Genomic DNA, 13973 nt, shown 5'->3' with positions numbered 1-13973 from the left:
CATATCTCCTGTAATAGAAAATATGACCTGGAGCTACACATAACACCGGTATTTGGAACCATTACAGGCCTTTGTAAAGTGTATTATGCCTTGGTGATACATTCAGAAGAAATCCAAAAGCATATAAATCTAGCAATTGCCCTTAAACTACACCTTTGGGTGAGGTTTCAAGTTTTCAGAATCTGAATGTTTCTTAGCAGGTTAGAATTTTAGAACCATTGGCTGTTCCTCAAATCAATGTTTGACCTCTCTCCAGAAAGGAACGGGAAGGGATAAGACAATAGCATAAAGATGGAAAGGCTATTTTTATAACAGAGGAACCATAGTGATATTAAAGAATATATCATCTATACATGTAAGCATGCATGTGCATACACATGTTCATAAAAATTCACATGTATAGAAACCCTTTATCGACCTTCCTTCTTTTGCCCTGATTTACTTTTCTAAATATCACCTTTTACCACTTGATATATTGAATATGTATTAATTTGCATTCAGTCTTATTTTCCTATGTATCTACACTAACTGAGACACAGTAGATGTTTAATAAATATGTATAAATCATGAATAAGTACATATGGAAGGAAACTGTATGCTACTTTCCCTTATTCCCTTATATAATATGTCTTTCAAAACACAAGCTAAATATCGATCTGATTTTTAAGCATCTCAGCATCTGTGTACCTACTGGATGCCCAACATCTCCTGGTACTTGTGAGGCTGTAAATAAGAGTAAGAGAAGAAACTGTCAAACATATGGCTTTTCTAAAATTTCTCTTTTGTTTGAATCTGTCTTATTTCATCAATGAAGAACTAATCACCATTACCACAATATTGTGTAATAAACAAAATTTTCTTGCTTATTAGGGAAAATTAAAAATATAAATAAACCAAGCAATTGGTTCATTTTCTCAAGTACACTCATAAACATGAGTAAATTGATATAAATGCATAACTAATACAAATTTTATTAGTAACAATATATATATGAAGACTGAATTATTTGAAGCTGGTGATATGGTGATAACTATAAAATAACATGGTTTTCATTCACTGGAATTTTTAGACTAAAGAAAAAACTTAAAAACTTTTACACTACAGATTAAAGTTTGTGATACAGAAATTGCAGATGTAAGTATAATTTGATTTGGTCCATGTAAATTAGAAAGATGATTATGTTTCTTAGGTAAAATAGGTACAATTATGACTAGAGGCAGAAACATTTTTTTTAAAAAAAGATATTTAAGGATTCTTTTATATTATTGATTATTTTTAGCTTAATAATTTACTTTTAATTATCTACATATTATTAATCACCCAAGCATATTTTATTGTTTCCTAACATAATGTCAGCACAGAGTGGATTCATAATTTTAAAGCTACACTTTGACTTACTTCTATGTTATATGTTATAATTATGCTTTAATTTAAATTTATGCTGGCATAAATTACCATATGAATTGTAAATATTTGAATCCTTTATATAGAATTTTAAAAGATATTATTTAATAATATTGATATATCAATAATATAATAGATTGTATAGTTATAAAGAAACTTAAACTTATGCAATTAAAATGAATTCAGTAAATTTGTATAATGTGAGATTAAAATTTATTATTAAAAATATTTTCCTGATTTTCCTCTCACTTTGTCCTGAGATGCCATGCTTATGTTTTGAAGTAAATATTTTAATAGTAAATATTTTGATTGGGTCCTTAAATTCAATTTAAAAATAAATAAAATTATTTTTAAAACATTATTCTAAATATTTTAAGTAATAAAAAGCAGCCATTTTTCAAAAATATGACTGAACTGATTTTAATATTGCTAAAATTTAAAAATGTTCCCCAAATAATGAAAAGATTCAGAAAGAGTCCAAGGATTGCATTTAAAATAGATAAATCATAAAAGTACATTTAAAAATATATATTTATACCTGGTCTTCAAGGGTTAATTATATTTTAAGCATATCACTAAAAAATACTGGTATAGAAATTAATTTTTTTATCAGCAACAAAAAGAACACGAAGATCACTATGTGTGTGGCAAAGTTGTAACGCATGCTATTGTGGGTATCAAAGTTTTGCACTGCAGGTGTAAATGCCTGTGAAGGTCTCCAAGTATTATATTCTGTTTTCTGGGTCAAGAAAAAGATTGAGATTACTGGAGGAAAATTACTCTAAATTTCATTAAATGACTTTCCAGATCAAAGAGAAGCCAGAGACAATAGAGCAATTCTGAGAGAAAAGTATTTCCAATCTAGATTTCTGAGCAAACCTTACTATGAAGTATGAGAAGAAATACACATTATTATATAATATATTGTCATGTATATGTTGTTATATGTAATATTCTATATTAACAATTTTATCCCAGAAAGAGATGTTGTGTACTACTGATATGAGGTTGTAAAAATCAGGAGTGGGTAAGACATGGAAATACAGAAAGCAGGGGATCCAGCATAGGATGATGATTTAAGAAAAATCGCAAAATAATATTGACTTACTGGCTAGTAACAATGAGGATTAGAGATAGCATAAATCCTGGAACTTATCATTATTATTGAGTGGTTTCCAATAATATCAGGAAGCATGCTAAGTAAATCAAACAAACAATTAACAAAGACAAATCACTAGTTGATTTGGCTAAAAGCCTATGATCTTAAAAAGCATACTGAAATATTTCTCAAGAATGAAAGAAGTTTTTCACCTAACAAAATTGAAATGTATAGTTAGTCTTAACTGGTGAATATGAAAGTAGATTAAAAAAAACTAAAAAGAGATATATGTGTACATACATAGAAACATTTATTTATATATAATGTATAAATACGTATACATAATTGAATTGTTTATATGTGTTATGTACATTCACTCAATCATTTTTAAGTTCAAGCAAATTATTTTTGCTACAAATCCTCATAATTCATATTAAATTCATAATTAAGCCATATAATTAAAGAAGCAAGTTTTTAAAACTTTTGTGAAATAATGACTATACTGTCTTTCTAGATTTCTGTGATTCCTTCCAACACATATACAGTTAATCCTTGAACAACATGGGGTTAGAGGTCCCAATACCCTTCCTGCATAGTCAAAAATCCACATATAATTTTTGACTTCCCCCAAACTTAAGCTGTTAATGGCTATCCACAAGGGATTGCTTCCAGGACCCACCACAAACACCAAAATCTGCAGATGCTCAAGGCCCCCATATAAAGTGGCCTAGATGACTGCATATGGTTCACCCTCTGGATCCTCTGACTCCCAAACACAGATCAAAAATGTACAGGTATTTATTAAAAAAAAAAAAATCTAAGTAGAGCCACGCATTTCAAAGCTTTGTTGTTCAAGGGTCAACTGTACACGATACTTCTCCATCAGCTTAAACAGGAATTGCTTTAGGAATAAATTTTGCTACTGAGTTTTTCCAAATAATTTGACTTATTTTTAATAAAAATAACTGTTTTTATTCTCATATTTTCTTTGTTTTCAAATAAGGTTTAACTAAATTATGTCATTTAAATAACAAATAGAAACAGCATAAAGTAACTTGGAAACAAATAATTGACATCTGGTGAACTTATACGTTAACTCGGGAAAAAATGTTTATAAATATAGTAGTTCTGTGCATGCTTACTGCTGTTATTTTCTTTATTTACCTTTGAAATCCACTTTTTAACATAGTACTTCCAAAAACTGTAGCATTTCAATGGAATAAATTCTATATCATCTTAAGTCTCTTTAACACAGATAAGAGAAAAAAATATAATGGTCAACTATATCAAATGTTTACATAATTTAGTTAATTTGTAGCATTAATCTACCTTTCACCTTATGAAATTTTCATTCAGAAGAATCACTTCAAAGAACAGAATTCAGTGAAAACAGAAACCACAGACATTAGTTAAAGGTACAACTATTTGATATTATTGATTGCATGCTCATATTTCTCTTAAGATTGTCACTTTTTTTTTCTTATTTACATAGTTATTTAACTTAAGAATCTGGTAATCATCGAATGCAGGGATTTAAGACTCTAACCTTTTTCCAGGTTAGAAGAATCTGGAGAGGTAAGAATTACAATCCATGTGACACCAAACAATTCAGCACACATGACAAATTATCACAGCAATATGCCTATGGCTTCTGGAACTATTGTTTGTAATAGATGTTTTGAGAATTTGATATAAGCTATTAAAAGTCTCTTTAAATACACATATTCATAGGTTCCTAGTTTTCTTTTAAGTTCAGAAGTTTGACAATGCGAAAAGTTGACATAAATGGAGCCATTTTGAGATGGAGCCAGAGCAGCCATTCAGAGGGATTGCTTGCACGTCTCGCTCCTTGAACCTTTGGAATGTTTGAAGTGGTCAGAAATACCTTTAGCGTGGGCCAAACCAACATTGTCTTGCAAACAATTGTTTGTAAAACTAACAGAAAAGCACACATCATAACCAGAAGGACTGATGATGGACACTCTTTCTGAAAGTAGAATTGGTAGTCAGCCATATATAGCTAAAGAATAACTCAACCTGTTAACACCAATAGAAATTTCTTTCTTCTATTCATGTAATCATTTCCCTTCCTTCTCCCTTGCCTTCGCTCTGTAATTGAGACACAATTTGGCATTCTGCCTGAATCTCTGTCCCTCATTGCAATTCTTTGATCTCAAATAAATGGTTGTTGACTCTCACTTTGGCTTTTTATTTTTCAGTTAACAACATATTCCTAAAATGCATATATAGAGACTCTTTCCGGGAACCTATTGCCCTCTAATAAAAATATTATTTGATAGTGGTAACCTAAACACTGAATTTCCTCTCAAGCAATAGTATTATTCGGAACATCATGTGGCAAAACTATTCAAAAGCTTTTATTGAGGACTCACATTGAACCAGGAACTATAGCTTATTCCTGGGGTGGGGCAGGGGTTGGTGAAGGGTCATATAAATAAACCATACTTTTACCTGCAGGGCATATAAAGAACCAATTACAAGATAGGGTAGTAATTTCTTAAATTGATATTAATGTAATGATAGCAGAGAGAAAGGGAGATAGATGTAAGAACATTTTTCTAGTATAGTCCAGTAGAATGCTTGGTATTTGAACATATAGTCTGATCTGAAACAGGAAACGAAACTAGAGCTCCCAACAGGCAACAGGTCATGAGAGGCTTTTTGTGCCACATCAGGAGGTATGGACTTTGTCCACCAGAGAATGAATTGCCTAAGGCAATACATATTACTGTACAAAAAGCATTAGCCTGGGGAAGTAAAATTAAATGTTTAAAAATAAAAGAGATACTTCTAGCATATTATCAATTTATTTTAAATAATGGCAATCATGTAATTATATTACATTTTTAAAATTATATTTTTATTTCTTTTATTTGAAATTTATCTCTGTACTTGTTCACATTTAGCTCCTCCATAATTTCTAAGAATAGCTTTAATTCTTTTAAAAATTAATGGCAAGAATCACCATTTCCATTCTGAGAGGGCTTGCTTTCTATTTATATCATTTTCTTTAAAATTCTATATCCAATTCCATTTTTGAAGAAGGGACTTCAATTATAAAAGAAAAATCTCTTCTTATACATCTTGTTTAATGTGACCAATCACCTGAAAATGTAATTACCATACCTCTGAGTTGTTTTCTATCAACTGTTAGTCACTTTCCACTGCCGTGCTATCTTTTGGTCTAGCTGATGTCTTCAGACATTTTAGGTTAATTTATAACTTAAAAACTATTCTGTCCAAAACCAGTATTTATACTGCTTTTAGCCATAGTATTCAAATTATAAACTTATTATTTTAGATTGTATTTGTAAGGATTATAGTGTTCAGGCGTCAGGAAATAGTGCAGGCTTGATGGTCTTGCTATCGCATATTGAAGGTTGTCTCTAAATAATGCCAGCACTTCAATGTCTTTTGTATTTTTCAATTAACTATTTCTTTTATTTCAATATCATTTTGTCCTATTTCACAAATACTATGTAATCTTGTCACTAACCATCAGCTATAGCTGTATAAAAAACATCGCCTCTGACATTGCAGTGAATTTCTTTCAAGTTTGAATTCTACTTCCATAAGACAATCTTGAATATTTTCTACAGAGCGAAGTAGATGTGTCTGGAACTCTAAATTCTCCGGAGCCTCTCGTGTCACCTGGGAGGAATGATCTAACTTCAATGTGTTTCAGCATCCACATTGTGCAATGCCCTGAAGACAATAAAGTTCACAGGGAAACCATGAATATAATTGTATAACACCGTACAAATGTAAAATGTTGTAGAAATATGACAAAAAAAAAAAAAGAATTACCAAGTCCTTTAATTTCTTTCTGGCTTCCTCATCAATGTATCTTGCCAGTGTGTTGCTATAGCCTTGTGGACATAACAATGTTGCTTTGCCAACAGAGACTTAAGTCGATAGCAATTAAAGAGTTATTTTATTTTCCACAGAGATTTAGGCCTACATGAAAAGGAAACAAAATAAGAGATTGGTAGAATGTAAGCAAAAATAATGATTTTTTTTTTCCTAACCAGGAGGAAACATAAGTAGTTTGAGTAGTTTGCCATACTTATCCTTGGCATAAAGTAGGAAGCAAACCCAGATATGTGTACTCATGTATTTATTTGTAAAGCAATTTTCTGCATTATACAAAGAAAAGATTTTGAATGCATACAGACCTGTTTAAAGTATCACTTAGTCTCTCCTTAGTTTTGTAAACTTGAATTCAAGTTGGACTACAAAACTCAGTTTCAACAACTAAAAAATGGAAGTGAAGATACTGGACTCAGATATTTGTGAAAATAAAAGATAACGAAAGCACTTAATATGGTGATTGGCACATGGTTGGTAACTTCCAAATGGTAGTTTTTGTCACCCTTGTATGGGTGCACACTTGATTGAAAATGTTAAGATGGAACCTATATACATTTCCATCTCACAAAGTCTTCTCTTTTAACAGAAAGGAATGGATGATATACAGTTTTTACTTTATTTGGGGGAGGGATTAATATTTTAAACTTAATCTTTAACATCTTTGGCTAAAACATCTCTCTATTTCCATCTCTGTCTCTCATTCTCTCTGCGTGTGTGTCTTTCTCCTGTACATGCGTGATATTTTGCTACAGCATCTATTCAGTGAATCTCCTAATCATCTTCTTCTTTTTCTTCTTCCTTAAAAAGAAATGGGTTTCTCACAGCTGAGTTCTAAAACATGCAAAATATCATAACTACAAGGTATTCTTTGCCCTTGGAAAAGTGGAAGGGCTTTAAGCAGATGTGTCTGGGATAAAAACACATCTTCAAAATTCGAAATGTTCTTTACAACAAATCTCTTGTAGAGTAATGCATTGCATTATAATGTACAGCCCCAGGAGAAGTGAAATTCACAAAAGCAGTTGTCGGCCAGTTCTCAAGAGGATGATTCTCATTCCTGAGAAACTTACCTGTAAAATATAAGAATGGCTTCCAAATACTGTCTCTCTCTCCAAATTAGTTATGTAAAATAATAAGAAAAACTCTTAGCTTCTACTTTAAATTAAGATTCAGGGACATCCAATGTAACATTCATAATTTATTAGATATTTAGTTTTTACAATGAGTGATATGAGCTTCACTGTGAATAAAATTTATCACATATAACCCTTGTCACCAAGGAGTTAATAATTTTGTCGAGTTATTTTAGGACAAAATGCCAAGTGTTAACAAGAAGTTAGTCATAGCATAATTTTTAAAATGTTTAATAAATAGCTTGATAAGTACATATCTGTCACCATTTACCTGAAAGTGATCCAGGGCTAGCTGTACATCAACTCCTTCCACAGCATCCCCTACACCAAAATGCAATGATTTTAGAAAAATTCATGACTATTTTCCACCCTCCTAAAGCCCCCTTTGTGCAAGTTTTAGTTCCTCCAAACCCTCACCTCCACCCGTTAATTTTATTGGATTTTACTAACCTACAAATCAGTTTTCCAGGATTTAGAACAAGGACTAATTAAACAGACAAAAGGACCCTTATAACAGCTTTCATCTCTCCTGAATGAGAGGATTAATTTCAACAAATTACAATTGTTTTAAGATAATCCACATAGGATTGCCCTACAAGAATCTTTAATGATGAAAATTTTTCCTTAGCAAATTTGTACTACTTGTTATTTAGATATTTTTAAAATTCATTAAAAAGATTCCCCATGATTCATTATACATACAGTATAAACTCACAAAATTCAGAAGAAATGCATATTAATGTGTTCTAGCCTACAGATCAAGGACTGACATCAATATAGCAAAATATTATCTAACTATAATTCTATTCTCTCTTCCACTGAAACAAAATGATTTGACCAACGTTAGTTCTCTATTATGGATCTGAAGGTCTAGGTAATCCATCCCAGTTCTGGCCCTTTGGATCATCCCATTTAGGTCATTTGCTGACATAGCACGCTTTCTTCAATGCCAAGTTGAAGTCTCTCCTTGTTAATCTTTTTATTTCCTTAGCCTTCCATGCATGACATACTTTGGAACACTTACATGTGTGACGCTACCCTAGCACTACATATATTACAAATTGTGTTGCTGTCGTTGATTTTTATTGCAAATACATTTTTACATTTTATAAAGTAATTCATTTTGAATTTTAAGGAAATATTATATTATCAGTAAAACAAAGTAACTAATGAGAACCTACATATTATGAACATTTTTCTTTTAAAAACCTCATCACCAGAACTATTCAAAAAAGGCAGGAGTAAAGAAAACAGCAAGTACAATTTAGGTTTTAAAAGTATAATTTATTTTCAAAGGCCTGAGAAATTAATTATAAGTGAAGAACAAAACATAGGAAATTCTAAATATTTGAGCAATATGTATAATAAAGAAGAATAATGATTATATTGTCTATTATGAATTTGGGGAAAATAAACTATTAATAAAAAGTTTTCATTGCTCATAAATAAAATAATATTTATTTATTATGTACCAGACTTTGCATTGAATAAATCATGAATTCTATAGATTCCCACTGTAAAGATCTTATTGCAGAAATTGATAAATGAGTAAATAATCATCTCCTTGAATTAGGTACCCTAAACCTAGTTTTTAAAAGGAAAGAATTTGAATAGGATATAGTAGTACCACTAAGGGAGATTACACTCTCTTTCTTGAATGGGTGGGGGGGTGTGGGGGGAGGAGAAGAAAAGTTATGTAAAAGTGAGAAATAAAAAAGTTTAAAACACAAATGAGGATCAGGTAATAATACAGAATAAGGAAAATGGAAGGATATAATCCTCAAGGTCCATTTATTTATTCAACAGCAATTTATTAACCACATTCTGTGTGTTGGGCACTGTTGTTGACACTAGAAATATAGTACTGAGTGTAAGAGAAAAGAATCTTTCCCCTCGGGGCACTTATATTTCAGACACTTAAGAAGTATAACACGTGGTATGTTGGATAGTGGTAAATGCTAAAAAAATAAATAAAACAAGTAAAGAGGATAGAAAATGTGCTAGAGTGAGCTACAGTTTATCAGGTATCCGGGGACAGTCTTATAGATTAAGTCATATGAAAAGTGACTTGAAAGAGGCAAGGGAGTACGTTGTGAATACATGAATGAGGAGATAGTACATGCAGAGCCCTAAGGAGAGGAGCTGGTTGGGTTTTTTTAGGAACAGTGAGAAAGGCAGTGTAGCTTGAAATTAGAGAATGAGGGGAGAGTGATCTGAATAAAAAGAGTAATATGAGAAAATATGTAAAAACACCGAAGTTTTTGATCTAAGCACATAATGCAGTGAGATTCCACTTACAGAGATGTGGCTTGCTGTGAGGGAAGAGGTTTGATGAGAAAGGGAGGAAATGAGTGAAAAGAATGACCGGGTTCTGTTCCAAGATGGTGAAACAGGAAGCTCCTGAGCTCACCTTCTCCCGTGGAGGCACCGAATCTTCAGCTACACATGGAGCAATTCCCACGGGCGAGATCCAGAAACCAGCTGAGTGACTCATGCACATGGAATGAGTGAGAAAATACCCACTTTGAAATGGGTAGGGAAGGCGGAGCCATAAACCACATCCCCGGCATGGAGACAATCAGGAGGGGACTCAAGTTCCAGCTTCTTCCTGAGGAGCGAAGGGATTGGACCCAGTATCTAGCACCCTAACTTCCAAGACTTCTATCATTGAAAGCTAGTGGGGCTTGCATCCATGAGACCCACACGGCAGTAACAAAGACACAGTTCTTAATTGGCTCATGAGGCCTCACTGTGGCTGTTGACCACAGAGACTCAGGCTCAGCACAAGGGAGCAGACAGAAGTACCCACCTCCCAGTCTTCCCCTGAAAGAGCCTATTTGCATACTTCAAAAGCAGCTGCTGGAGGGTCAGACTTCTAATTTAGCACACATCTAGGAGCTGACTGCAGGTCTCCCAGGAGACCAGGTTGGCCATCGGGTGCCATCTCTGCCTTCTCCTCCTGGCTCACTCCAGGTCATCGGTCTCTTCCCTTAGAAGGAGCTTGTGCTCAAAACTGAAGTCCACCAATCTATGTCCTAACAAGTCCTCTGGGCTATTCTTACATACAGTACATTTCAGAAGTACTGTTGCAATGGATTATTTTAGAAGGCAGCAAATTCAACACAAACGAACTGAAATGCAAGAAAATGCTCAATATGTGGGTGAATTTTAGGAAACATGGATTATATAAAACAAAGGTAAATTAATTTCTAATTTGTAAGGCTAAAAAAACAAAGTAAATAAAATACTATAAAAAGATGGCATATCCCTCATGAGATGAAGGAATGAGTTTTAAGCATATGTCCTTGGGAGCAGTGTAGAAAATACTATTAAATGTAGAATCTCATGTATGTTAAAAATTTAAAGGTAATCATTAAAATAATTAAAATAGAATGCATATACTCCAAGACAATAGAAGATAAATAAAATGATTAAAACCCCCCTTACTGGAAACCTATATTGAAAGAGGATATCCATAGTATACATTTTTGACAAATTCAGACTATATAAAGTATACCAACAAATCAATTAGAAAATAAGTCAGACAATGAAAAATAGGGGAGGAAAAAAGATTTGAAGGACACTTCACCAAAAAAAAAATTATCAAAATACTTAATGTATGTAAAAGTATTGTCCAACTTCATTAGCCATCAATAAAATGCCAATTAAAAACACAATGCCATAAATCTAAAAACCAGAATGCTTAAAATAAAAAAGATGAAAAATATCAATTTTGGTAAGGATGTGGAGTCGCCAAGATTCGTTATACTGTTTGTCACAGAATGCATTTGAACAACCAATTTGTAAAACTATTTGATGAATTCACTTGAAAGCATATCTTCAAATGAAATGTGAATGTGGGTTTATGGAAAGAGATGTGTTAGTGTACATAACTGTGCTATTCGTAATAGCCCTAAGCCATTAAGTACTCAAATGTCCATCAACCATAGACTAAATAAGTAAATTGTGGTCTATTTACAAGTAAAATACAATAGAGCAACAAGAATAGACAGTCTAGAACTACATGAAAAAATAAGGATGATTCTTATGATCATAATATTGAATAAAAACCAGACAAAAAACATACGATAATTGATAAATCCATTTATCTAAGGTTCAAAAAATCAAATCTGTGCTGCTTTAAATCTGAATAGTGGTTCCTCTCAAGTGACTCAGAACTAGAATAAAGTATGAGGGGACTTCTGGGACAATGGTAATACCCCATTTCCTAATTTATTAATCTGAATGGTGGACATTTAAGTGTATTCAACTTGTGAAAATTTGTTGAATTGTACACTTATGTGCACTTTTGTTTATACATCATACTTTGATAAAAAGTTATTTTTTTACCTTTAAAAACATTATCTTATCAATAAAAAAAGAATGCAGGAAAATAGAAAATGATAAATAGAAACAATCAGCCTATATAAAATATGGATTCCAAATATATCAAGCATCGTGATGAATGTAAATGGATCACCTATTCAGTGAGAATATAAAAACATAAACCTAGTCAATTTTTAATGAGATATATATTTAAATCATAATCTCATGAAAGGGTTGAAAGTAAAATAATGTAAAAAGATACGAAAAGAAAATTCTAATCAAAATGAAGGCTGTATGAGGTAAATCAGGTATTCTCAGTTGTGGCACCATTAATATTTGGGGCTGGATTATTCTTTGTCATGAGGGTTTGTCCTTGTAGATTCTTTAGCTGCATTCCAGACCTCTAAGCACTAGATGCCAATAGTACCACCACCCCCAGCTGTGACAACCAAAGGTGTCTCCAGATATTATAAAATGACCCCAGGATTATAAAATCACATCCTAGTTGAGAGTCACTGGGCTACATTAATATAATACCCAATACTTTAAAGGAAAGTTATTAATAGACATAAAAATACTATTATGTAGTGTTAAAATATTTAATTCATATTTGTTCTTCAATAAATATTTATTAAGTCCCTACAATATGCTAGACACCAAGGGTACAACAGAGAATAAGCAGAGTTCTGGTTGTCACAGAGTTCACACTCTCGTGGGGATCAACAAACAATAAAGAAATAAATAATTCATTGTTAACACCTAGAAATAAAAGTAAAGCGTGACAAGTGAATGGAACTTGATGTAGTGAAGTGCTATTTTAAATAAAGATTCCTAGAGAAGATTGATGTAATAAGATGACATTTCGCAAGACACTTCAAGAAAGTCATGGATAGTAAAACTTTTCCAGGAAGAAGGGAAATCAAATACTTGCACAGGGTCTAAGAAAGAAGCAAGGCCCGTTCCAAGAACAATACAGAGGATGATGCGGTTCAAGCAGAGTAATGTAGAGAAACTGTAATCGGAGATAAAAGTTTTGTGGTTGACCTGTCAAAGAATTTTGGATTAATTGGATACAGTGATTCTGAATTTACATGTAACTAAAAACAAAGAATGAAACTACATAAAAGTACTTTTATCACATCCAAACAAATTTATGAAAATCCATAACCGCATCTGGAAATTTTAAAGCTCCTCTCTCATCAACTCGAAGATCGATGTGACGGAACATTAGCAAAGATAGAGAAGAGCTGAAGAACGTGAATAAATGACTAGACATATCCCTAAGTTTGAAAATACACCCTTTATATTTTATCACCCCGTACTTCTAATCTTGATGTATAGCCTTAGCTAACCCACAACATCATCAAATTCAGAAACCGGGCTGTGATAGCTGACTCCTTTATCCCCTCCCATCATCTCCCATATTCTTACAAATACTGTCTCGGGTCTACTTCCAGAGCAGCACTTGGCTTTCTGTCCCTTCCACCTATATTGCAAAAGTCCATGAACCTCTCATCATTGCTTGCCTGCAACACAGTTTCTGAAGAGCACAAGCTATTCTCTTTCAATCTATCCTTCATGTTACCAAAATAACCTTTTTACAACATTGACTATACAAGTTCCACACTTAAATCCTTCAACCAAGCCATAGAATAAAGCCCAAACTTAACAGCGAACTCCTTTCCTTACTAATTCTGGCCAAATTATTTTCCTTATTTGAGTCTTAGCTCAAATGCCACATCATCAAGAAGAACACTTGCCACACCTTAATTTAAATTAGTTTTCTTATTAATTCTTCATCTGAGCTTTCTGAATTTCCATTTCTTTTTCTTTGGGAGACTTTAAATTATAGATTTATCCATAAAATTAATTATTTAATATTGATCTTTCAACCAGACTGAAAATGCCACACCGTTAGGGACATATTCCATTTTATTTACTCCATAAAACTAGCATAGCGATTGAGTGAATGATCGATACTCCAGAATATCTGATGTTTTATCCCCTTGGTCCCATTGTGATCACAGCAATGTCTTCCATCCACCACCAAACCATTATCAGGTTCTCTGAATTTGCCATCGTATTTCACAGCTCTGTGTTTTCACTCAGGAGCCTCGTTC

This window comes from Pteropus medius, unplaced genomic scaffold (genome assembly GCF_902729225.1).
Source record: "Pteropus medius unplaced genomic scaffold, Ma_sr-lr_union100, whole genome shotgun sequence".
NCBI lineage: Eukaryota > Metazoa > Chordata > Mammalia > Chiroptera > Pteropodidae > Pteropus > Pteropus medius.
The sequence above is the reverse complement of the archived record's forward strand: the minus strand, read 5'-3'. Positions refer to the sequence as shown.